The sequence below is a fragment of the Alosa alosa genome, chromosome 5 (genome assembly GCF_017589495.1).
Source record: "Alosa alosa isolate M-15738 ecotype Scorff River chromosome 5, AALO_Geno_1.1, whole genome shotgun sequence".
Lineage (NCBI taxonomy): Eukaryota > Metazoa > Chordata > Actinopteri > Clupeiformes > Clupeidae > Alosa > Alosa alosa.
Genome location: NC_063193.1, coordinates 5,071,172 through 5,097,594, shown reverse-complemented (window position 1 = coordinate 5,097,594; position 26,423 = coordinate 5,071,172).

The window sequence follows — 26,423 nt, the reverse complement described above, 5'->3', positions numbered from 1 at the left end:
ATCAGTCGGTGTCGAACAGTTAGCGAGAACATATTTGCACAGTGATTTCAATGCAGCTATTTAAAAATGATATAAATCATTAACACCATGATTCTCCCTCTCACCTCCACCATTTGTGAAGTTACTTTTGTTTGTTTCCCCTCACTTCAGTATTTATTTCCTTTTTCCCCTGTGACCTTAATTCAAATTTTATTTGAATTGCTTCTCTTTCTTCTCCTTTTTGACATGTAAATCCATTAGTGGCTTTCTTTTACTCTTACAGTTTCCCCATACAGTGCCATTTAATAGAAGATGAATGTGTACACACACACACACACACACACACACACACACACACACACACAATTTTCAAGACCACAAAAACGAATGCAAAGTTTCCTCAATGGCAAATGGAATATAGTTAAAGATTTTCACAAATACCATTTTATTTACCTACGGAGCCCGGGAGGTGACATGAAAAAAAAAAAACGAAAGTAAAACAAAAAAACTGAGAAAAGGTATGTACTGGGGACAAACACTGACTAGGTTTGCGAGATCTTGAGTTTGTTTTTGCGAGATCTCGAGTTTCTTTTGCAAGATCCCAAGTTTCTTTCGCGAGATATTGACTTTCTTTTGCGAGATCTCGAGTTTCTTTTGCAAGATATTTACTTTCTTTTGCGAGATCTCGAGTTTTTTTTGCGAGATCTTGACTTTCTTTTACAAGATCTTGACTTTCTTTTGCGAGATCTCGCAAATCCATCAATGCATACGAGAACCACTAGAAATGTTGCCACTGAAATTAGGTTGCAGTTCCTTATTTTGCCATCTGCGTTAGTCTGAGGTTGCGTTCCACACTGACTGACAAGCCAACCTAGTCAGGGTGCGATTTGTGAAAAAATCTGAGGGGGGATGCGTCATTGCTCCTACACATCACTCCATCCTAAGCCTTGATTTCAATAGTGAATTTGATTTTAGAGGCTCTAGAGGCATTTAGAGAAATGTTATACTGTATAAAAAACTAGTGAAGACATTAAGCATCATTTGAAATCTGGACGTGGAAGAGACAGATAATTGCAGGAAGCTCCATATACGTGTTTGCAGAGAAACAGATCACCTTCATCACTATCATCGGATGCTTTGAAATTTACAGACACAAAGGCACAGATGATGTGATGGCTGACAAACTCCATATTCAAAATGGGCTCCCCAATCAGAACACTGTTGCCACCTGTATCCCTACGGATCCCTTCTGAGCATGGAAATGAAATGCAGATGTTTTGTTTTGTGATTCATACATCCTCATTGTTGTCATTTCACATAAGGAGGTTGAGACGGGATTCCTGGAAGCATCAGTAAAAGTAAAGAAATGCAGCTAGCCTACTGTGGATAGACAGCTGCTGCTTGTTTGTTTGCTTTCCACTTGCAGGTTTGCAGTCGATTAGAAGTTTAAAGATTTTTTTAGCCTTCATTTGGAACACATTTGGAAAGGTTTAAAAGTACCGGAAAGTTTTTTTTTGTCTTCTCTAGCATATTTGAAATACAACATGTATGAAAGTTTAATAAGCATTTAGTTCACAACACAATAGACAGATGGATCATTCATGTTTTAAACTTATTTTTCTTCTTTCACAAATAATTGTGCATGTAACTGTAACAGTGTTGCCATCCTAGATGGCCACTTACTGACATAAGTTATCTGTGGATTTTACTCAACCTTTACAGTAAACCAACAATTTAAATCATGATGTCTGTCTTATAGGGTGCATATACTGTACATGATGTATAATATAAACTATATATTATATATGAGTATATATGCATGTATATATTTATGAGTTATGAGCTAGTGTTGTTTTTTTAATTAAATTAAAGGATTTGGAAACAAAGAATATTAAGGAAGAAGACCCACAATTCAAAGTAATGTGATAATGATGATTTAGGGAGCAATGCAAACATTGACAATAACAGTTACACTCACATTTTATTAAAGACATTTCTTATCAAAAGTCATTTCACCTTGTTTTCTTTATCTTTGGCAGTTTTTTGTCAGTCGAGTAAATAAATCGAGTAGATAGATGCTTTTCATGTCACCTCAGTTCTACCAGAAAGACTCAGTAGACAGAATAGAATCAGTTAACAATTTAATGAGTAAAGGAACAGCTTGGATACAAGCATGATAGAGTCCTGAATAGGTAACAGTCTTTGGCGTGGGCCCGGCCTCGGATCCGTCCAGCGATGATGGATCTCGCCTCCTGCCGATGGATGAAGGCAGGGGCGGGGGGAGCCTACCCCCCAGGCACGGGGGACCAACTGGTGGCGTGGCTGAAGGAAGATGATGTGGTAGGCAGACCCGTGCCCGATGGGCGTGGACTGCTGGCAGAGGTGGCTAGAGGGGAGGTGGAGGGGACGTCAAAGTCACCGCATTCTGAGAAGCAGAAGCAGTGTTGGGTGGAACATATTTAAGGAGCCCACTGAATTCCTATAGGCTAACGCTGATTGAATGAGTGAATGATCAGATTGCGGGGCTTTCCCCGAAAAGTAGGCAGTTAAGATTGGCTCGTGTAAGCATGGGAGGAGTAAGGCTACACTACGAGTCTTCCTAGTAGAACTTTCGCTGAAGCTATCATTTCTACCAGAAAGACTCAGTAGACAGAATAGAATCAGTTAACAATTTAATGAGTAAAGGAACAGCTTGGATACAAGCATGATAGAGTCCTGAATAGGTAACAGTCTTTGGCGTAGGCCCCGTCTCGGATCCGTCCAGCGATGGCGGATCTCGCCTCCTGCCGATGGATGAAGGCAGGGGCGGGAGCCTACCCTCCACGAGACGGGGACCAACTGGTGGCGTGGCTGAAGGAAGATGATGTGGTAGGCAGACCGTGCCCGATGGACGTGGACTGCTGGCAGAGGTGGCTGGAGGGGAGGTGGAGGGGACGTCAAAGTCAGCGTACTGAGAAGCAGAAGCAGTGTTGGGTGGAACATATTTAAGGAGCCCACTGAATTCCTATAGGCTAGCGCTGATTGAATGAGTGAATGATCAGATTGGGGGCTTTCCCGAAGTAGGCAGTTAAGATTGGCTCCGTGTAAGCATGGGAGGAGTAAGGCTACACTACGAGTCTTCCTAGTAGAACTTTTTAAGCTGAAGCTATCATTTCTACCAGAGAAAGACTCAGTAGACAGAATAGAATCAGTTAACAATTTAATGAGTAAAGGAACAGCTTGGATACAAGCATGATAGAGTCCTGAATAGGTAACAGTCTTTGGCGTAGGCCCCGTCTCGGATCCATCCAGCGATGAGCGGATCTAGCCTCCTGCCGATGGATGAAGGCAGGGGGGGAGCCTACCCCCAAAAGGATGAGTGATGCCGCCAGGGCGACTCAATAATCTGGTTCTGAGAGGAGCAGAGACATTAGTATACATACAAGATGAATTAAACAGCATGACTGGGCGGGGTGAAGGGCGTTGTGCCAGGGCCTCGACAGAATTTTAGGCTAGGTGTTAACCATAAACCTAGGGTTGTAGTGGGGGCCCGCAGCATGCTTTCACTTTAGGTGGGATTTAGAAGCTTGACAAGCTGGGCAACCAGCGTCTAGGGCAACCCTAGACCAATGCGTGGCAAGGCAACCGGCGTCCAGGGCAACCTGGACCATAAGCACTTCCGCGATCTGGGCCCAGTGACTAGCAAGCTAGTACATCGTGACGAGCCAGGCCACCGGCATCCAGAGCAACCTGGACTTTAGTGCTTATGCGAGCTGGGCAACCAGCGTTTAGGGCAACCTAGACCACGAGACGTGCCGGACTACCGGCGTCCAAGGCAACCTGGACCATTAGCTGGGCAACCAGTGTCTAGGGCAACCTAGACCAACGTGACGGCCGGGCGACCGGCATCCAGGGCAACTTGGACCGAACTGGGAAACCAGCGTCTAGGGCAACCTAGACGAGCGTCACGAGCCGGGCAACCGGCGTACGGTGCGACCTAAACCATGAGCTGGTCAACCAGCGTCTAGGGCAACCTAGACCGATGTGATGGCCGGGCGACCGGCATCCAGGGCAACCTGGACCAAACTGGGCAACCAGTGACTAGGGCAACCTAGGCGTGCATCACGAGCGGGCCACGGCGAAGTGACCCTGAACCATAAGCGTCGAGCGAGCTGGGCAACCAGTGAAAAGGGCAACATGCCCATGGCTGAGACTAAATCACCACAAGCTACCGGCATGCTGGGCCCCAGCTATGTTTCAGCGATTAGTGCAAGGCGAATGCCAGAATTTAACCACCGCCACCAGGATTGGTGAAGTTAAAAGAGATACCTGAGTTAACATGGGAGAGCAACTTCTGAGCATCGAAAATGTCAAGAGGAGTTAGTTTGATGCATCCTGATGGATGACGTGGATAGCCCTTTTTGGCCGGCAGTCTTGGCTGCACCGATGCGGAATGAGTGAGAAGTGAACCTCTTTGAAGAGGTTACATTTAAGCAACACGTTAGCTAGATGGCTGCTGAAAATCAGGTAAAGTGTGAGCCGTAGTTTAAGGTAGTGAGCGGGGACCAGGGAAGCAAAACATGGTTAGGGTTAAAAGGTTAAACATGATGTACTCAGGATCAATGCAGGGAATAGAGCTTGTGGTTGCAGATGCTTGGGACCGGAGCAATGAGTTAGTTATATGGGTGCTTGAGTATATTAGCATCGAAGTCATGTGGTTTAATATTTAGGATAGATAAGCATTATGACTAGTTTTGTAGAAGACTAGTGCTTGTGAAGCCAGATGTGTGTTCTGGTTCGATAGCTCACCTGCAGCGGCTAGAGTGAGATGAATGCATTGAGCTGCAGACCCAAGGCCAAGATGGATGCGTGTGAGCTACACCTTAGCACCTGCTCTTGGAAAGCCCCCAAAATAAGATGAGCAGCATCAGTAATGCGAGGGAAGCATGACCTTGCGGCGTGAAAAGGACTTCAGGACAATTCATGCCTGTATGTGACAGGAGGAAGAAACTTATGTAACTGAAATATGACGAGACAAATCGAACAGATGAGTGCTGGGGTACCACCATGGTGCTTATGCATCTCAGAGTGCAGAGGAGCTCTGAGAATGACTTAACGCGAGCTCGCTATACCAGCTGCACCACTGTGGCAGGATAGTACGGTTTAGAACTGGCTGCTGGAGAGACAATGAGTAAAGGTAGCAATGAGGAGAGAATAAGCAATACATATCGCCCAACTGGATGCAGAAATTATATTAGTCATGCGCCAAGCACTGGCCCCTGAGTGAGTGGAGGGGTGCATTCACGCGTGACATTCCATGTGGCCAGGACATTTTTAATCAAAGCGACCGACAATGTACCCTGGGAATCCAGAGTTCTCAATGAAGCGTTTGCTCAGGGAGAGACTTCGAGTCACAGCAAACGGTATGATGCACGTAACTTTTGCCCTTTGCATCGAGGGGAACCAATATCTGTGTAGCTGATATAGCGGGCCAGAGGCGATCTAAACAGATGACAGACGTAGTGTCATCCAATTGCGTCAAAGTCCGGAATCAGGCAGTTAACATTGACCGTATAGCGGTATCCTGAACCATGGGCTGGGCAACCAGGGCAACCTAGACAGACATGACGGCCGGGCAACCGGCATCCAGGGCCACCTGGACCAAACTGGGCAACCAGCGTCTAGGGCAACCTAGACGAGAGTCATGAGCCGGGCAACCGGCGTCCAAGGCAACCTGGACAGTGAGCTGGGCAACCAGCGTCTAGGGCAACCTAGACCAATGAGCGATGAACCAACGATGAAGGAGTGATACCTGAACCGAAGGTCCAGCAGACGAGTAGCCTAGCCTAAGCCTATGCAGCCCAACGAGCAGCGAGGCAAATTAAGAGGCTACACAAAAAGACAACTGGTTTGACGACGCTCAACCAAGGTAGACATCGAGATAACCACAGTGAGTGTAGAACATCAATTAAAACAGGTCTTAATACAGGGTTGGGTTCAACGGCAGCGTGGTGCAGGCCAGCAATTTACAGCACAAATCGCAAGGATTATAAAATCAGCAGGAATTATGTAAGGAGGCTTAAGTGAAAGGTTAAACCGTGTCAGACAAGTCAGTTTGTTTGCTGCCCGCCGAATATCATTGGCAAGCAGGTTGCATGACTGTGGGTAGAGTGTAGCCCAGCTCGAGGAGCTTGGGAAGAGAGAGCACGATAACCTTACCAACCAGACACTGAAGCTTGAGAAATTGTTGCCGAAAACGACATGGGCCTGCAACAGAGTTGCGCGAGGACGGCGACCCGGCAGTAGGTTATCGTGAATTGAAGGCTGCAACAGCGTGAGCGTGACTGGCTCCGATATGCAGAGATTAGCGATGAAGCGACATGCAGTGGCCCTGACTGAAGGGCGACAGGTCTGAACAAGCGCAGCAAACGAGCGGTAGGATTGTAACAAATAACGCCACTGAGGGCAGAAGGGGGAATGTAAAAATGCAGAGAGCCCAGGTCCACGCGGAAGCCTGAGCTAGGACGTCAAAGTCAGCGTACTGAGAAGCAGAAGCAGTGTTAGGTGGAACATATTTAAGGAGCCCACTGAATTCCTATAGGCTAGCGCTGATTGAATGAGTGAATGATCAGATTGCGGGGCTTTCCCGAAAGTAGGCAGTTAAGATTGGCTCTGTGTAAGCATGGGAGGAGTAAGGCTACACTACGAGTCTTCCTAGTAGAACTTTCGCTGAAGCTATCATAGCTGAATGCATAGCACAGTGCTTTCATGTTGTTTCAAGATTTTCAGCTAAAAAAGGAGTCAGCTGCAGAAGAGAGAGACAAAAAGAAAAAGAAAAAAGACAAAAACAAACACGATAAAAGAGAAGAAAGAGAAGAAGCAGGGGGGGGGGCGTCATCAGAATCCCCTGATGGTTTTCAGGCATAGACACCCCGCCTCATACCCACGGTTACATACAGTCTCATACAGTACGATAGCCCTGTAATTAAGACTGAATGGAAATTAAGCAGCAGTAACATATTTGATGTTTTAAATGAATGTGGGAGGAGAAGGCCTGGGGATCACTATGCTGCTACTCTGCACAGCTCAGTATTTATACACTGTTCTCCACATACTTACATACACACATACGTTGTGTGCGTTTAGGTGGATGTTTTGGTTTGTATGAGGAGAGAAAACAGAATAACTCTCACTAATTCGTTACAAGACACTGCAGGGTTCTGGAATCACACTTTCTTACACAGATTCTATTGTGACGCTGACAAAGTCACATTTTGCTGCAGGCTCTGTAAAGATAACTCTAAAAACGAATCTGTAATTAATTGCATGTTACGTTACTGGGGTGTGTTAGTTCATTTATTTATTTTATAGAGCAGAAATAGCTTAAATCAAAGACTTTGTCTGAGTTTTCAGAAGGTTACTGATAAATTACAATTATTCTTGGCATATGTTGACTGGAGTGCACCCGTTTTCTTTTCATTTGACACTTATTACAAATGAGCATATAGTTTCAGAAGCATCTGAAGAGAAAAGTTTTAGTCTTCCTCCAAGGGTCCAAGGGGGTCAAATTCACACAACAGTGCAGGTAAAGACCATGACTGTCCAGTCCCAGTGGGAGTGGGAGTGGGCTTGACGTGCCGCCAACGCAACCTCTCCTCTCCTCAATCCTCTCTGCTTCAGCTGCTCCAGCACTGTCTTTAAAGGTGTCTCTAATCCAATACACTTGTTTTTGTGAAACTCAGTGAACTGTTCCACCCTTCCACTCCATACCTTGGTGCACATTCTTTGTGTCTGCACTCTGCACAGTCCTGGCTCTGTCGAAGAGAAACAAAGACACAGACCAAGCCATGCACAGTTTCAGGCAACCAACACCTTGCTTCCGGAGTACGGAAGGGAATCGTACAGTTTGATAGGCTAAATGGACTGCTTTTCTACTCCTTGGAGCACTCAAAATGCTTTACAATTTTAATACCTCGCATTCACTCAGTCACAAACATACATTCTTTGGTAACACTTTACTTGACAGTATCGACATAAGAGTGACATGACACTGTTATGAACACATGACACTGTCATGACACATGAACCCTAATCCTAACCCTTACCCTAAACCTAACCCTAATCCTAACCCTAACATGTTATGACAAAAACCAAATGACACTTAATGAAATGTTCATGACTTGTTTATGACACATTCATGAGAGTGTCATGTCACTCTTATGTCGATGTCTACTGTCAACTAAAGTGTAACCCATTCTTTTACCAGTGTCGGAGGCTGCCATGCAAGATACCAACCTGCATATCGGGAGCAATTTGTGGTTCACTAGCTTGCTCAAGGCTCAAGGACACTTTGAAAAGGTCAGGAGGAGCCAGGCTTATACCAACAACCTACTGGTTGCCCAACAACTTCTTTGCCTCCATCGTCCCCATGAGCGATGAACTGAAACAACCTTCTGCCCGAAATACGGACTGCACCTTTGTATATCTGACTACAGAAACTCCCCCTGTGCTCTCTGGGACGAGGGCTTGGCTGAGGGGAGTCGCTCAAAGGCCGCAGGAGGTGCCAGCAGCTCCACAGTTCACCAGTGACTCCCATGTTCACTACAGTACTTACTCACTTACAGATAAATTGGCTGGAACGCACTGTGGGTATAAGACCGCAGACCACGGCCCCGGAGCAATCTATCACTCTGTCTGGCTGGTAGTAAAAATGTGCACCATGACAGAGCCAGATGTCAAAATGTGAACGTGCGCCCTGCCCCCATTCTTCCAGTCCCGATCAAAACCCCCAAGGAAGCCAATAAAAGCATGTAGAAGGCACGTGCATACATACAAACAACGAAACAAACACATTCATGGATCAATAAATAATAGTGTTATGTGGCTTTGGTGACAGTGTTCCTAAAAATACACCCTGCGGACCACTTGCAATGTAATGTGTTGAGCACCACTCACTATGCACTCAATATTACATTTTTGAGTGAAAAGTAGCCAAAAAAAGTAGAACAGAAATGGCGCAAGGAAGTTTGTCATTGCCAGGATTTCAGATGGGTGAGCAGCTGAGTCAAGCAAGACTGAGCGGCTGCAATCTAGGAGAAGTGAGTTTGGGAGGTGGGGGGCAAAGGATGGATAGATAGATAGATAGATAGATAGATACTTTATTGATCCCCAGGGGAAATTCAAGGTCTCAGCAGCATACATACAAGACAAACACATTCTTTAACAGCAGAAGAGTAATTAAAGTATATAATATAAAAACACAACTAAGCAGTAAGGACAGTAGAAGATAAAGAATATGCTAAATATACTAAATACAAATTATACTAACACTTAATACAATATATAAAAATATACTAAAATACAAATAACAAAATTACAAATTATACTAACACTTAATCTAAATCAATTCTAAAAACAGTATCCACATAGTGGTGATTAATAAATCAGAGGCTTTGCAATGACTGAGGCAGGGACTGAGCCTGTGATTCTCTGTGCATAGTAAGGTATGGTAAGGTGCTCTAAGGTGCTCTGTGTGAATGAGTGTCATGGTGGTAGTGCAATGGTGATAGTGATCATGGTGATAGTGCAAATGAGTAAGTCAACAGTGCAACAATGCAGAAATAAAGTAAAGTCTATATATCTATATATTTAACTATTTAAGAAAATGTATAAGTGTGGCCACAGTTTGGCTGTGGCATGGAGGGGTGGGGGGGTTATGCATATGTGCTAATGTGCTAATGTGCTAATGTGCACGCAAACAGTGAGGCATAAAGACAGTGGTACAAGTGGCTAGTGGACAGATAGTACCAAACATGGAGGGGATGAAGAGGCAGACAGACTATGCAGACAGACATATACTATACAGGATATACTATGCAATGGCTCTGGAGCTGCAGCACTTTGGTTAGCCCGCAGGGATTAGGGTCAGCTCGGGACGCACTGCCTCGTCCTATGCAGTCAACAGGTGAGCCGGTACATATCAGGACTCTGGACTGTAATTTCTTCGGAGCAGGTTATGTACTCTAGTGGAAATATCATTTAATACACCACCCCCAACCAACACACACACACACACACACACACACACACACACACACACACACACACACACACACACACACACACACCTCCCCCAGATAGCGGAAGACTCCGGAGAACGTCTGTCCTCGATGCTGTGCAGATCCGTGTCGGCTCTGTGGCAGTTCCGTTGCTCAGTGATCTGCCGTCTGGGCCTCAAATCTTGCCTGTATCTTATTACCCCGTCCCCTCCCAACTGCCCTCTAAACACTATTTTGCACATGCATATTACCATGAAAATGTAGAGGAGGCAGGGGCTCATTGCGGGCCAAAATATAGGCCAGTGAATGTGGACGGAGCATTGTGTGTTTGTGTGTGTGTGTGTGTGTGTGTGTGTGTGTGTGTGTTTGTGTGTGTGTGTGTATGTGTGTGTCCAGCAGTGACATGCATTATGCAGTAGCAATGCAAGAAACAGGGCCAAGCACGCAGGCATTTACATGTCTTTAGATCTCGTTAACGCCAGTCAGTGAACAATGCACGTAATCCCACGCAGGCGTGCTATGCATTCTATTACATGAAAAGCCTACCCCCCCCCCCCACACACACCAAACAACATTGGATCTGAGAGAGAAAATTACAAACATCCACAGTGAACAATAGGGAGACGCCAGAGAAGCAGCTTGCACAGCAGTCTTACAATCTGTTGTTTGTATCTATACTTGGGACAAGCTCTCTGCGTAATGATGTATAATGAAAGAAGAGCATGCTTGCACAGGAGAGAGAAAATAATCAGTTTATATTATGATAATATTGACACGGTCTATTCTGACAAACAGCAATCTACTTTCCGCAAAAAAAGAAGCATCTGCTAGCAGCCACATGAGTTGTCCTCGCTGTTTTTCCTGCAGTAGTGTAGTCAGCAATGAGGCAGTAAGATGTAGTCTAGGACTTGCATAAACAAAAGCTCAGCTTATGTTACGCTTGCCCAGCAGGTGGTTCAGCTTTTGATTCAGAAACGCAGAGGCGGTAAGCCTAGCCTCTTTGCACCCGACCCCACCAGACTCTTAGAGCCAGACTCATGGGGCTAGGCTGCTGAGGCGCTTTGTCAGTTGTAATTGCATTAAGGAGAAATTCGATGAAACAACGCGGTTTGCTCCAGAGGAGGGTATTGATCAGGTTGTAGAACCAGGAAACATACCAACTGCATAGACATGAAGTGGTACTTCCTTAAAATAAGCTTTGTGTGTGCTGTCTGTCCACACCCTATAGTAGAGAGAGAAACAGTGTGGAAGATGAAAATGAGAGAGAGAGACAGAGAGAGAGAGAGAGAGAGAGAGAGAGAGAGAGATACTGGACCCAATCAATCCTTATAGTTTCAATATAAATATTGTAAGTGTGCATGACTACTAATGAAATAACTACAGCAGAAGTAGAGAAGTGCCCTAAGACACACATCACTATTACTGTAATTCAGCTAAGTCAGCTAATTTGAAGGAAAGGATCATTTACTGTAATACATTCTGATAGTTTCACAGAGACTTCAAGTTCCTTTCTGTCTGCTGTCCACTGGAACACAAGACTTTTCCTGAGATTACCTCAGAATAAACCATAAAACATGGGTTTCAAATAACAAAATATTGCTTTGGATATCTCACTAAAGCAGCCTGACAATTTGCAAAACAAACTACATAATGTGCAAATATATATTTAATCCACAAAGAGTATTCTTTTCACCTATTTCTCCTATGGTCTCCTGACTTTCCTAAGAACCCAGCTAGAGTATCACAGGGGCTAAGGTTGCAGAGGATGGCTGTTTCCATGTACCATATTGCCACCTTCCTCCCCCCTCTGCTGTCAGTCAAGGGGTCTGATTCATACAGTCTGCGTAATTCAAGTCTCAGAGTGTTGTTGTTGTCTGTCACATTATCAATATCTGTCAGTCATTTTGACGTGTGGGAGGTGAGTACCCTCATTAGGCTGAATGTATCAGGGCATTTCTTTCTCCTTTTTTTTTGCCAAACCGTACACCAGGACACATAAACACATTCATAAGCAAACAAATGCAAATATACATTTGACCCTATTTGGTATTTAATTTAATATACACTGTCTGACACAACTCTCTTGCTTGGAGAGTGTCCAGGTTACATTTTGTATTCATGTCCACCACCTAGAGATGATTTTGTACTGGAGTAGGGTAAATATCTACTGATCTGTATTTTGCCACTGGTTAGATATCTTTATATTTGTGTCATAATCGCTCGAATGGTTGATTAGGTTACTTCTGTGAATTGAACCAGAGATGGTTTGATTGAACTAAGATTGCTTATATTACATCATTAGTGGTTGTGATTGGCTGAGTGACATTCTAATGAGAACCATTTATTTGATGGCAGCATTCTAACCTTATAACAGTAATCATCGCTCCACTTTATGAAGCATTTTGTTCTGTAAATAAGCAACCACAGCTCATCTCAAGCTCATCTCATCTTGCTTGCTGGACCGGGAGTCAGGTAGAGCAGCTGGGTCAGGACAATTCTCTTACTGTAACAGAGACATCTCCTTTATGCATGCACTACTTTACAGGTAACAACTAGGTGGCTGAAATAAGATGCCTTAGCAGTCTTACACCTGCTAAAAATATGTTTCCTCTGAAATGTAATCTGTTACATTAACATATTTTGTAAGAATTATATTCAGTGCTAAAAACTTGAAAACTTGGCTTGACTGTAATGTAACTGTAAGGGTATGCTTGAGGGCTTGGTTTGGCCTATATGGTGGATGGATAGATTAGATTAGATTACATTACATTTAGCAGACACTTCTTGACCAAAGTGACTTACATATGTCAGCTATATTAGGCTACAAGGGATCACATTGTCCCCAGAGCAACTTGGGGTTAAGTGCCTTACTCAAGGGCACAACGGTGGAAGCCAGGAATTGAACAACTACTTTCAGGCTACTGCACGCTAGCTACTTAACCACTACACTACCACCGCTCCCGGATGGATGGATAGATAGATAGATAGATAGATAGATAGATAGATAGATAGATAGATAGATAGATAGATAAATAGATAGATAGATAGATTGACAGACAGACAGATGGATAGATACTGTAGGTTCTGTATTTTTTCTATGTGGGTTTTTCACTAGAAAGCAGGTATTTTCTAGCTTCCTGTTCCAGGTTTCCTGGCCAAAACAGTCTCTCCTCCAGGATCACTGCCAGTCTGACGCCACTTCAAATGGCCGGATGGAAGCTGAGGTCTGCAATTGGCACGCTCCACTCCCGCACGGCATATGCAATCACTCTCTGCCAGAATCCACAGTGTCAGATGTTCACACTTTGTGTTCCTGTGTGCTAACTCTGTCGCCTAGATCGATCCAGCACTGATGGTTTAATGGGCAAGCTCTCACGCGTAACCTCAACACAAGGCTCATTTTTCAGGGAAAAATGTGATTATGCTGACCGCAGGATGGGCCCATCCTTGTGCTCACCTTTGGAGAAGTGGTGTCTGTGCAACACCCTTTGCCCCCTCCCCTCCCCACCCCACATCTCTCTACTCCCCAGCCTTCCTTCTCTTTTGTTTACCATCAGCTTAGAAGAGACCGGAACACAGCAAAGTGAAACTGGCAGCCTACCTGGGACAGGCTGTTCCTGTGTTAAAATGATAATTGTTTTATCTGAAATTGAATTATGGGGGATTTTATTATTTTATTTTTTTTCTTTTTCTTTTCTACTTAGCTTAAATGCTTTCCATCAGTCCTGTTATGCCCTATACATTTCATTCGTCAAAATGTTGTGCGTTGATAGCACCTCTTGATGCAAAGTATACATCATGTGATGCAAACTCGGGTAATCAGCTGCGTACAAAGTGCTGAAAGAAAAAAAAAACACATCACCATTTAATTTTCTTTAATTAATTTAAAAATCTATATTTCTTTTTGTCTTGATGTATCGTTATTGACTTATCAACTGATATATTGTGCTATTTAAAACTATTTCCTCTTAAAGTCACTCAAACATTTTATAAGTATCACTTGTCATGTCTTATAGGTTTGAGTGATGCGATGACACCCTCATTCCGATGAAATAAAAGCCTTGTTGAACATGAAGAGCAGTTCTCTCTCCCAAGCCAAGATTTCAAGTTAAAGATCCATTCCCATTCTCTATTATGGATACATCAACATGGACACATGTTGAGAAGCCTTTCTGAAAGTGAACATTCTGTGTTCTGACATTCTGAGTGCATTCTGACCAGCATGTAGAGACAAAGAATCACCATCATCTCTTCACCCGTGAGTAATGCATAGAGCATTTGCATAATGCATTTGTTTGTCTGTATTTATGTGTGTGTGTGTGTGTGTGTGTGTGTGTGTGTGTGTGTGTGTGTGTGTGTGTGTGTGTGTGTGTGTCTGTGTGTCTGTGTGTCTGTTTGTGTGTATATTGGTGTGTGTGTGTGTGAGAATTGTGAGAGTTGCAATCATGTCAGTTTGGACAGATAAACATGCCAAACATAGTCTCTCAAAAGATGAGCCAGTTTCTTAATGATGTATCAATCAAACAAATACATGCAAGCACAAACATATTTTAAAGAAAAAATATGTCATTCTACTACTCTTTCTTTTCATTTGAAGTCGTGTTGGACTGGCACAACATGTTGGTTATGTTGCCAATGGCAGAAATTTGTTCACTCTAGTGACCTGCAATTTTTCAGCACCATGGATAGCTATTATTCAGCACGCAGTAGCAGTCTGGTAAGGACAGCTATGGAAATACAACAATGATTGGTTAAAGCCATCTGTATTTAATATGTTTGTTAGAACCATTTGGGTCACATTTTATACTTTCTTTTTTATACTTATATAAACTTATATATACGTATATATACTTCTATGTATACTAGTTAATTAGTGAAACAACAGGGAACTTCAGACAGAGAACACAGTATTATCTGCTTGCAGCCTGCCCAGTTTCCTGATATCGGCCTGCACATAAAGCATAAATGGAGATGGCTCAGCAGTCTGTAGTAGACATAGTTTGCTAATGAATAGTGGGAGATAAGCTCCAAAATCTCTTTTCTCACCAACGAACAAGGTGACTTTGTGCTCAATTTCTACATTACCTCATCCAGATAAAAAAAAACAATCCAAACTCCACAACTCTCTAAGTGGAGCCATGTCATTGCATTGGTTGGGTTTGGGCAAAATGATAACTTCCTTTTTTCACCACCTAAGCGGTATTGGTTTGCCAGAAATGTGGTGGACCAAGGTCTTCTCAATCGAGAGTTTCCAGACAGCAGTACCTGCCAGAAGCCAGATGAGATGTTCTAAGTCAGTGTCAGACCAGTCATCTGGCACTCTGGACATCAGCCCATGGTTGGCTTCCTCTCTTGTTTCATCTTCTCTTAGTCCTCCTCTCTCTTCATTTCTTTTTCCTCCCTTTATCTCTCTCTCTCTCTCTCTCTCTCTTCATTTCTTTTTCCTCTCTCTCTCTCTCTTTCCCTTGGCATCTCTGTTTTCAATCTCAATCTCTGTTTTCCCTTCTCCCCCTTTCTCTCTGTCTATCTCTCACTTCTGACTACCCTCCCTCTCCTCTGTCTCTCTCTCTCTCTCTCTCTCTTCCTGTTTCTCTGCTCATGTTTAGCCCCCTAAGCCCTGGACTCATTCCCTGTGTTCCAGCGTGAGTCTCCGCCATCGGTGTTAGACGACCTTCATGGCGGCCTCCAGCCCAGAGTTTCCCTCTGCTCTCTTCCTCCTAAAACCCACTGCGTTTCATCCACTCCGCTCCAGAGCTGTGACAACAAGCACAACCACAACATCGGCTTGTCTCTCCATCGCCAGCTGGCTGGCATACCCCGGGTCTTATGCAAACATCATCAGAGAGAGATTAATGGAGGACCCGTCAAAGACGTACAGCAGACATTCATATTTTATGGGAGTGGAATGTGTGAAGTGTTGGTGGCGGTGACGCAGAGCGGCATTGTGGGATGTGGCGGTGAAGGGTGAGGGGTGATGAGGAGTTAGTCGGTTAGTGGGGAATGAGATATGACACATATGGTGTGGGGGATGCACACAGCCACAGAGCTGTCGGTGATGGATTGTGTTGTGCTGTCGGCTCTGACCTTACTGTTGACAATGAACACCTGCTTAAAAAGAGACTCTCTCTCTTTCTCTCTCTCTCTCTCCTGCAGCTGGGGAATTCCTGACACGGTTGTCTTTTATATCACTCTCTGCTGCATCTTGCGCTGTGTGAGGATGTTGACAGGTGGCTGGGGGTAGGCCTACTCGTCCCTTTCCAGAGTTTACATAATCCACTAACTGCAGGACAGAATGTGTCATATTCAGTGCTTAATCGTGGTGCTCTCTCACACATACATAGGGGCCTGAGGTCAGGGTCATAACCAGAGCGATTCTAAGATCAGACCTTTGGGGGGGCTCAGGATCTGTCTGAATGTCAGATGCTAAATAACAAGTTGTACACGTAGACACCCACATGAGAAAATTTCAATCACACCATTTTTCATTCGGTTGTATTTAGCTTTTTGGTTCTGAATGTGAACAAATTTTGCAGGTTTGAACCTTGGTTCATGCTACGGCCGTGGGAAGAGCCTGAGTGACTGAGGTGAAAGCAGCTCCTCTTTTTCCCATTCTGTTTCTCTCCATGTCTTCAATGTGTCAAAAACCATATGATTTATGATGTTATTATTTTTAACTAAGTACTTTACTTTGTTTCATATGATCTATTTATATTAGGTAAATGTTATAGAATCTGTGACAACCCCAAAATGTCAAACATACTTGCTGTGGAGGGGAAATTTTTTTATTGTTTTTTCTAACGTGCCAATCATCCAGTAAGGACAACAAAACTTCATCCTGCTAAAATGTTTTAAATTTGATTTATCCATTGGGAAAAAAACAATAGTTTTTCTCGGACGTCTAAAATCCATTACCCTCCCATCAAAACAACAACAAAAAATGTATTGAATAAGACTAAACACTCCCATTTGCTCCCTACTGAAAGCCTCTGTTAACTAATGGAAATGTAATTTGTCTTTTTTTCTGCCGCGCATTAAGTGCTGAGTTCCCTTCTGAATAGAAAGCATCTGATGTTATACAATGCGCCTCATTACTCCGAAGGGTTACAGACCATTCTCCAGCTATGGAACACACTTCCGTCCATTTCTGTTGATGACAGCCATTCTCACCTGCTGACAAATCAGACAGCTGCCACCTTCTTCCCTTAACACATTTCAGTAACACTTTGGTAGAGACAGTTGACATCAGGTCTTTGCATGAAAATTAATGTAATGATATTACGTCCAGACATACAGTATGCTCATGCTAGAGTAAAATGCAAAAACTTGGGGGTAAGTTTCAAATGAATGGACAGCTAAGGATTCAAAATGAAGATAACTATGATGTGCTGATTGTACTTAAATGAGTAGGAAGATAGTAAAGAGGCTACATGCCTTAATGAGAGAGACAGAGAGAGAGAGAGAGAGAGAGTCAGGGAAGTATACCATAATAGAAACATTGCATAAAGAAAATACAGATAAATGAATAAAATTGGGTAACACTTTACTTGACAGTATCGACATAAGAGTGACATGACACTGTCCTGATACTTCATCACACGTGAATTTTTTTTTCAACATTTGGTGTATTTCTGCTTCAATTTGTGCAAAACTATGGCCCGCATCGCTTCCGCGTTATGGAGGAAATGCACGCCTTCTTTGTGTGTTTCTCGCGTGTTTCTCCTGTGCTTCCTGAACATTTTGAAAAAAAGGTTGAGCTTGAATCGAAGCTCTGGGTGTCTGCCAACTAGTGGTGGAGAGTACAAATGAGATTTGTCACCGTACATGGATCTATCGTCTGTTTTAATCAGTGACGTTGTTTGTCGCAATTTTGCGACTTTGGCGGGTAAAGGGTTAAGATCGAAGTCAGCACTTTATATAATCTTCCTGGGTTTTTACCTGACTTTTTCAAGTTGGCCGAGAGAGATCCTCCGAGATTCGAACCCAAACAACGAATCTTCACGGAGATGCTGGAGGAAGAAACATCGCGGAAAACGGGCCGGTGTCTGAAACAGACTAAGGACTAGTGCACACCGACCACCCTTGCTTAGTGTGCTCCTAACAAACAGGGTTCGTACGTTTTGAAAAAAACCTGGGAAAGTTATGGAATTTGAAAATTGCAATTTCCAGGCCTGGAAAAGTTTTGGAAAATGAAAAACACCCCGAAAGGTTTGGAAAAGTCATGGAAATTTGCGTGACCCGTTGCAATTCAACTGAGAAATGTATTGCGTTTTGGCAGATCATGTCGCATTAGGGGTTTGCACGGTGTGTCATCAGATTTGAACGTTGCCATATTGGAGATACTCGCCTCATTAGAAAGCACTGAAGTAAATCCCTAACATCATCAAGAAAAATGGTTAATTATTGCCGTGTTTTAGGTCGTACCAATAGGTCAGACTGAGAAAAACATCTGGTGTAGGTATCAACTTCCAAAAGTTATTAGAAAACCAGGGAGAAAGGAGAATAATGCCAGAAGTTATCTGAGGAAGGGGGGCGCTTGTGGTTGAACTTGGTACTTCGTCTCCCTCACCCAACTCATATGGATCTGCGCTGCCAACAAACTGTAATTTCTCGAAACATCGTGCATTTTCTTGTGGTCCAAGTCCTGCCCTATATGCCTTTGCATCTTAGCCGCATTTTGATGAACTTTTTTGTTGTTTAGACATGGCTACAATCACGTAAGATATCCAGTAGAGTATCGCCAATATGGCCGCGCGTGCTGGCTTACCATGGTTACCGGCCAGAACGTGACGTCCGTGTAAACCCCTAATAGCCTACTTCCTTGTGTCTGTCTCACGGAGACCAGAGATCGGCCTTTTCTAAAAGGAATTACTCTGTAACGCATTCGACTCGCTTTATCCATTGCCGTAGAACACACAAACAAACTGTGGAAGGAAGTAGGGAGTGGGCGGAAAGCCTAATTGTCTTCGGTTGCATTTTTAAATTCGACGTTGTAGGCCTATATATGTGCTATGCCAGGAAAAAATCACATCTAGCTTTACTTGGATAAATAAAACAGGTTTTTTGTTATAATTGTCAGCTTACGTTTGGTGCATTAGCCTTTTAATCCGTTGTTTAGTCATGCAAGGACCGACAATATTTTAGTCAATGTCATGCACACCGATGTTGCCTATTCCATGTTGTTTGCATTGAGATTATCTATTTTGTGAAGATTCAGAAACGTGGATGAGTTGCCGTCAGCATGCATGTCATGAAATGTCAGTAGTGAGTGTGCCAACAAATTATGTAGGCGCAGGTTTGCAGCTGGATGGCATTTTGCGTTCACTGTAGCCTACTGGGAGGCTACAGCCCTGTTACTTCAGCATTGCATCTTACTAGCCAGTGTGTGCGGTGCTACAAAGCTGTGTGAATTAAACACGCAAGTGGTCATGATGAACTGACAGAGTTAAAGAAGAGCTGATTAGTAATTGATCAGGCTATTACATTAATCAGGATTTCAATGTGTGGAGGGTATTTGTCTACAGTAGGCGATCACATAAAGTTAAATGCACAACTTTGCTTAATGTAGGTCTGAAATAGGCTATAGCCTTACGTGCCTGCTGGTGTGTCAGTGTTGGCCTACATTTTGTATGTATTAGAAATACATAGATAAACCTTCATTTTAATTCAAATTTCCCAAGGACTGTTTCGAAAGAATGGATTTCTATTTCCGTAGGCTAGTTGATGTTTTAGGGAATATAAGGTCATGGAAATTTGTCAAAAAATCATGGAAAAGTCATGGAAAAGTCATGGGAATTCTCTGGTGGAAATGTGTATGAACCCTGAACAAATGTTCAATCCTTGGACAACAAGCTTGATGACATCATGGCCCGAGTTTGCTTCCAGAGGGATGTAAGAGACTGCAACATAATGTGTTTCACGGAGACCTGGTTAACTTCAGAGGTCCCGGACCATGCGATTCCACCAGATGACACATTCTCCATCTTTCGGGCGGACAGGACAGAAGAGTCAGGGAAGTCCAAAGGAGAAGGTGTGAGCTTCATGACTAACAGCTGGTGTAATCCAAGAAATAAATCCATCACGTCGCGCTTCTGCTCAGCTGATCTGGAACATCTGGCGATTCTGTGCCGTCCATTCTACCTGCCCCGTAAGTTTTCTGCTATAATCACCATTGCAGTCTACATCCCACCACAGGCAGATACAGTCACTGCTCTGTCAGCTCTTCATGACACAATAATCAGACACCTTGCAGTGCCTCCAACACATCTCCTGTCCAACTAGGGGTGAAAACACACTGGACCACTACTACTCTCCATTTAAAGATGGATACAAAGCCACCCGCGTCCCAGCGTTTGGGAAGTCCGACCACGCTGCCATCCTTCTTCTCCCGAAGTATTAAACAACGTCTAAAGCAGGAAGCTCCGGCTGTGAGAGAAGTGAGACGGTGGACTGACGCAATCAAAGGTCATGCTGCAAGACGTGTTGATGTTGACTAGGACGTGTTCAGGATGAGCTCTGACAACATCGATGAGTTCACCGATATTGTGACGAGTTTCATTTTGCAGCTGACTGATGAAATTAACCCCAAGGTAACTGAAAGTGTACCCAAATCAAAAACCTTGGGTTGATAGATCTATCCGAGAGGCTTTGAACGCACGAACATCTGTATACAACAATGGCCTGTCATCTGGTGACATGACATCCTACAAAGTGGCCTCCTACCAACTGCGTAAAGCAGTGAAAGTGGCGAAGAAGCGGTACAGAGAGAAGGTGGAGACGCACTTAGGAAATCAGGAGTGTCTGGAGCAGGAGTGTCTGGCAGGGACTGAAGTTGATGACTGACTACAGAGGATGATTGGCCACCTCGACAGGTGTGGACCCTACACTGGTAAATGACTTGAACTTATTTTACGCACGCTTTGAGGTCAGTGACGAACATTCTCACAACTACACTCTTAGCCCTGCAGCCAGCTTTAACAACGGTGCTACGTGGGATCTGCCGAAGACCAGTCAATCTCCGTCTCTGAGCATGACGTGAGAAGAGCACTTCGAGGAGTGAACAGCAGAAAGGCCCCTGGCCCATGGCATTCCTGGGCGGTTGTTAAAATCATGTGCTGACCAGCTTGCACCAATGTTAACAACAATCTTCAATCTGTCTGTGTAGTTCCTAGGTGCCTAAAAAGATCCACCATTATTCCTGTGCCCAAGAAGACCAACCCAGTCAGCTTAAATGATTACCGCACTATAGTCTTGACGTCAGTGGTGATTGAATGTTTTGAGAGACTGGTAAAAGATTTTATATGCTCATCAACACCTGGGGCCTCATTTATAAAAGTGTTGCGTAGAAATCATACTTCATTTGCTCTTAGATCATTTCTGAAATGATCGTACATGTGATTCAGAGAAAACGAACCTATGCACAAAAAAACGTGCGTACGCCACCCTTCCAGATGTGCCCATTATAAATCACAAATGAACATCAACTTGTGCGCAGCCGGATGGTTTTAGGTCTCCGCCTTGTAAACACCCCCTCATCAATATAATTAGCATATGTTTTAATGAAATCAATGGCCTAAAAGCTGTAGCCTATGTAAAATTATATATTGAAAACATTAGTATAGGCCTAGCCTATGCCATTTGATGTTAACTAGCCTATATGCGTCAGTTCGAATAGCTTAAATTATGTTTTTTTCCAGCGAAGCTTTCTGGAAAGAGATCGTATGCATTATGTCCATTGTCCTCTGCTCGCTTTCATTCCTTTTGCTTGCAGTAATGTGAATAAACAACATTTAGTATGTTTAGGCCTACTTTGTAGAAAAAAAATTGGGTAGGCCTACCTTATGAAGGAAAGACCTCTAGGCCTACAGCATAATCCTATACTTATGGTACAGTAGGCTACTGTACGTTTCCAATATGACCCAGGGTTATATGCTGATTTAGCCTACAAAACAGAGGACTAAATTATAAGCGTGATATGTCATGTAGGCTTAACGTTTCTTTTAGGATAGGCTATGTTTTCGCCGGTCATTATTAATTCATTCTGCATATCTTTGCTATTGTTTTCTTTCAATAACGTCCAATGGCTTAAACATTGTCCTTTATTGTTTGCTTTAAGCCTACCTTTATATTTTAGCCTACATTGTCCAACTCACGTATTGTCATCTGATCTTGGGCACTGCCAGTCAAAAAAGCAGGTGCGCCGCTTCTGCACCTCTTTTACGCAACTCCGACGCAACACTAAATATGAAGATGCCCTGCTTTCAGAGGATAACTTCCGCCCTTGGTTGTGTAGGCTATATATGATATAAAAATATCTATAGCCTACATTGTATAGCTTACATTCAAATATTACCTTTCTGTTACGGAGCTGGGAATAGGCCTATGAGCTAAATTAGATGTAGTGGAGGCTAAACGCGAGTAAACGAGTTTATCCACCTCTGAAATTTCAGAAATAGAGTTTAGGCTTACCCACCTCTTAGTTTATCCACCTCTCAAAAGAGTTTATTCACTTTTAACATTCAAAACTGTATTATCCAATACTATATATTATAATACTGTACATTAACCTCCACCATTATCAAACATGTTCTGAATGCCTTTTTAAAAAATCCGATACCGCATGGCGCAGTCCGCCTCACCGAGATTGCAGAATTTATAGTTCACCCACCTCTTATTTTACCACTACATCCCTGGCACAAATGTACTTTTCCTCTCCTAAACGAGGGCAATTGGACATGTTATGGTCAATATTAGATTGGTGAGAACACCAAATATACTAGATCACCTGTAAGAATGTTTCAATCATTCTATCGTAGGTCTTGGTGTTTTTTTTTAGATATTATGAAATAAGTAAGCTATACGTTTTTTCACTTTCTTAAGTGGGCTGTAGTTCTCATTAGCAGTTTTATGCCAAACCATGAAACATTAAGCTGCGTCCAAAAACGTCTTTAAAAATCTTCTGATATTGATCATGCATATGGCAAAGAAAGACATGAGATCGTCGGCCTTGGAATTTTGAAAATGCATCGCACTTAGACCTCAGATTACTTGCAGTACCCCGGCATTACCACAAGGAAATGGTCGTACGTCAAGTTTGAACCTGACGTGGAGATAAGCACTTTTCCACGTCAAAGACGGTTTTTATAAATCTGAGCGTTGGCATGGATTTGAGCATATGCACGGTCTAAGATCGTCATGTGCGTAAGAACGCGTTATAAATGAGGCCCCTGGCTCATTAGACCCCCATCAGTTTGCCTATCGACCCAATAGGAGTACTGATGACGCCATATCCCATGTTCTCCACACCACTCTCTCCCACCTGGACAAAGGAAAGGGGAATTACGCACGCCTGCTGTCTATGAGACTATAGCTCAGCCTTCAACACCACTGTGCCAAACATTTTAGTCACCAAGCTCAAACATCTAGGACTTAATATATCTCTCTGCTCCTGGGTTCTCAGCTTTTTGATGGACAGGCCACAGGCGGTGAAGATTGGGCTGTATGTCAAATACAGTCTCCCTCAACATTGGTGCCCCCAATGATGTTTTAAGTCCCCTGCTTTATTCCCTATACACCCATGATTGTACAGGCATTTACAGCTCCAACTCCATTGTCAAATTAGCGGATGACTCAGTAGTGATTGGACTCATCTCCAACAACGATAAGACAGCCTACCTTAATGAAATTAAGATGCTGACATCATAGTGCAATGACAACAGCCTTGTACTAAACATTGCCAAAACCAAGGAATTGGTGCTTGACTTCAGAAAGGAAAAGCAGAGGCTACATCACACACCACTGAACATCCATGGCGCCCTGGTGGAGACAGTGAGCCACTTTAAATATCTTGGAGTAGTCATCTCTGAGGACCTTTCATGGACATCACACATCTCCAACCAAGTGAAAAAAGCAAGACAGCTTTGTACCATCTTAGAAAGCTGAACAAATTCAGAATATCGAAATAGCTGCAGAAAACATTCTACTCAGCAACAATATAGTCTGTTATTTCTGGAAATATCACAACCTGGTACGGAAATAGCAACTTTCAGGGTAAGAAGGCCTTGCATAAAATTATCAGGTGTGCAGAGAAAATCACCAGCACTGCACTTCCTGGACTTCAGGACATCTACACTACTGTAGGCGCTGCCTGTTAAGGGCCAGAAGGATTTTAAAGGACTGCCATCACCCTGGCCATAAAATGTTTCAATGGTTGCCGGCTTCGATCTCAAAAGGCCAGAACAGAAAGACTAAGAAGAAGTTTTTTCCCCCAAGCCATACGGACAATGAATGCATAATTCCCCCCTCTTCATAATCTTTTTAAATTTTATTTTATTTAATCACCACCCCCCTTCTGTTTTCTATCTTCTTACTTTTCTACTATTATTAAACTTTGCACAGCTGGGAGTTGCAGTCGCAATCCCCATTTCACTGCTTTTTGTTCCACAAATTATGCATGTGACAAATACATTATTGAATCTTGAATCTTGAATGTTTACACACAGTTAAAAATGGTTTGTTCATAGAAAACACGCATATCTATATTATATTTTTGAATTGACTGCTGTAATAACCACTGGGCAGAGATAGTGTAGTGGATAAGGAGCTGGGTTAGCATGCAGTAACCCATGAAGATGGGGGTTCAAGCCCTGGCGTCCACCAATGTGGCCTTGCCCTTTAATTTCATTGACATGTGTAAGTCGCTTTGGGTGAAAGTGTCTGCTAAATGAATAAATGCAAATGTAAACTTTCTAACTCATTTGTAAATGCGTTGCCAGGCATAAAACATCCTCACTTTAGAGGAGCTCAATATCATTAACTAACCACTTGTAACTCCTGAATTAATCATAAATTATAGTATTAGGAAGTAGTTTATAAAATATGTATCCTCACCCTAACTAATAATTAGTACATGTGTATGTAACAACTGTTAAAAAATGGAAATATTACTTCATCAAAAACATATTATTGCATCATTTATTAAGTATTAACAATAGTGTATGAACATATTTTAGATATAGGCTTATACCATTATAACTGTGTGAACAAATGCTTTACTGATGATAAATTATGAACAATAAATTACTAATGATGAACAAACCATTAACTAATAAGTAACAAAGGCTTAATAAATGATGAATTGTGTGTAGTTATTATAAAGTGTTACCCAATATGTTTCCCCATGCACAGCCATGTTCCATATTGAGCTGATTAAAGAGGGCCCTCTGGTGCGGCAACCACAAGTGAGCCGCTCTGTCAGGAACACCACGGCACACTGCTGTCACTCACGCTTGGAGCGTTTCAAGAGTTTGCTTATCTTTTTATTTCAATATGTTTTTATTTTATTTATTTTTTATCACACACAGCTACAGATTGTTTGACTGATTGTATCTGCTTCCTCTCTTCTGATGAAAGCTGTGGGAGGCACTGGATGAGGTAGAGGGCGTATATGGTGAATGACTGTTGTGTGTGTGTGTGTGTGTCTGTGTGTGTGTGTGTGTGTGTGTGTGTGTGTGTTTGTGTGTGTGTGTGTGTGTTTGTGTTTGTGTGTGTGCGTGTGTGTGTTTGTGTGAGTGTGTGTGTGTGTGTTTGTGTGTGTTTGTGTATGTGTGTGCGTGTGCGTGCGTGCGTGCGTGCGTGCGTGCGTGCGTGCGTGAGTGTGTGTGTGTGTGTGTGTATTTGTGTGTGTGTGTGTGTGCGTGTGAGTGGCTTTTTTGTGTGCCTGTGTGTGCTGGGGAATTGTTTGGTACGTTAGATCACAAGATCTGCCCAATAAACAGCAGCAGACACCTCATTCATCTCTGGGCCAGGCCAAGGAAAGGAAGCCCCAGAGCGCCACTTGAGGAGCAGATACTTTTCCTCAACATTCTCTTTGTGAATCTCATAAAAAAGAGAGGATGTGTCAGAAGCAGGGGAAACATTAAGCAACATGGCCCCCAACAACCTGGGTTGGTTCCTCTCTAGAATGAGTATTGTGAGAATATATGCAAAGTAACCTTAGCCCTAGACTAATAAAATATGAAACATTCACCAGGACACAAATATGTAAGCTGTAATTTAATGAACTTCAAACAACCATCACATCACATTTGTTCAGCTCAATCAACAATAATTGACGAATGATTGATCCTTTTTTTTAACAAGCTCAACTGTCACACTGAACACCAGATCAATAGTGCAACAATCAATAGAACATGGAGAAGGGGACACGTTGTTTACAACTGAGACTGAAAAAAAAACGGGAAACAACACACACTGATTTATGCTTCATAACTAAGCCTATTGAGTTCCATTCACCATTAGTGCGCTATTGTTATATTTCTATATGTTGCCATTGTACAGACCCAATGGTAAGGCTTTATTGCCATGGCAATGTTTGTAAATACAGTACCAAGGCCAGATGGATGTTTTGAC